The sequence below is a fragment of the Lygodium microphyllum genome, unplaced genomic scaffold, assembly GCF_053477565.2.
Source record: "Lygodium microphyllum isolate KBCC unplaced genomic scaffold, Lygodium_microphyllum_v1.1.10 scaffold_40, whole genome shotgun sequence".
Lineage (NCBI taxonomy): Eukaryota > Viridiplantae > Streptophyta > Polypodiopsida > Schizaeales > Lygodiaceae > Lygodium > Lygodium microphyllum.
The window spans coordinates 795,133-796,769 of record NW_028229523.1 but is presented as its reverse complement, the minus strand read 5'-3'; positions in this window follow the sequence as shown (position 1 = coordinate 796,769).

The following is a 1,637-nucleotide window of genomic DNA, read 5'->3' as shown; positions in this document are numbered from 1 at the left end:
TGCATTCCCACTCCTATCATAAGAGTCCAAAAGGTCAAGGAGACAAAGAAGGCAATCCATAATGCACGAGATGTTTGAGATGACGAATATGGATCTTCTCCACTTATTTCTAGGTCATAAGATTTGACAAATTCTAAGGGGAATTTCCATCTCCCAACAAGGTATGTGCAAGAGCTTTTGACTACTTTTGAGATGGAGGGGTGTAAGGCGATTTTTACTCCCATGACTCCAAAATGGAAGGCTGCGACCCACCTAGATTCACCAAGGGTAAATACTACCCATTACAAACAATCGATTGGGTTGTTAACATGGATTCTAAGTACTCGGATTGATTTGTGTTTCCCTATAGGTTTGCTTGTGGAGTTCATGAATGAATCCAAGCTTGTTCATTGAAAGGTTGCAAATGAGGATTCTACAATTCCATACACTTAGATAAAATTTACTTCCAGAAGTCTATGTAATTAGGTCTAATGAGGTGTGGATGGTTTACATAACTACTCTTCACTTATGTGTTACCACTTTTGAGAGTTCATGTATCTCAAAAAATGGTCATACTCCCATGAAGTAGCTGGAGTTAAAACACGTGGCAGTCATCTATTGGTAAATATCGTGTTCTCTCTCCTCGAGTCTCCTTTTGTCTTCTAAAGGGTCGTTTCTCTCCTCATAGAGTCTCTCTTTCCCGATTGGCAAAGGTAGCGTCCACATGAAGTATACAAGTGTGTGGTTGCTATTGTTATAAAATCTGAGATACACGCTTGACTTTCTTATATACTTAAAAGATATATGGTAAATATTATGCTGACACAAAGAGAGAACGTATGAGAGAAAAGAAAGATGTAGAGAGAGAGAGATTGACAACACACTAGGGATTGGAAGATGGGCCAGTCCCCCCCCCCTTGTGGAGTTATATTATTGACAAGAAGCAAGCTCCTCTATTACACATAAATGAGTTCTTAACTTGAAGATCTTGGGAACAAGATCACGGTTCCTTACATGGTATACAATCGGTTAACACTTACACAACTTGGAAGTTGGCACCTTTTGATCTATCTCGAGTCTCTCCTTCTCTCCTGCACAATATGTGTAGGGCTTTCCTCTTAAAGCTTGATTTCAGCAGAGCTTCCGCAGCACTTGCACCTTCTCTCCTTCTCTTGGAACTTGATTTCAGCATGGCTTCCGTAGCACTTGCACCTTCTCTCCTTCTCGTGGAACTTGATTTCAGCATGGCTTCCGTAGCACTTGCACCTTCTCTCCTTCTCGTGGAACTTGATTTCAGCATGGCTTCCGTAGTACTTGCACCTTCTCTCCTCCTCTTGGATGCATACAAACTGATGCTTCCTTCACCTCCCCCACACCACCCAAGGAGAGCCTCCTCTTTTATAGGCTTTCAAGAGCTTCTCTTCTTAGAGAGAAACTTGAGTGCCAAGATTGGAAAGGTTGAACTTCATGCAAGATGTGGATGTTCTAGGACCTACTCTGCAACACCAATTTTGAGATATCTCTCTATGCGTTGTTCATATGGAAAAATATCCAATGCGAAAGTTGTAGATCTCGTTGTTTTCGATAACTCGCATGAGCCATTTTTAGAGATTGTCTTTCTATCGCGAGATATCTAAAAAATGGATTCACCACATCTA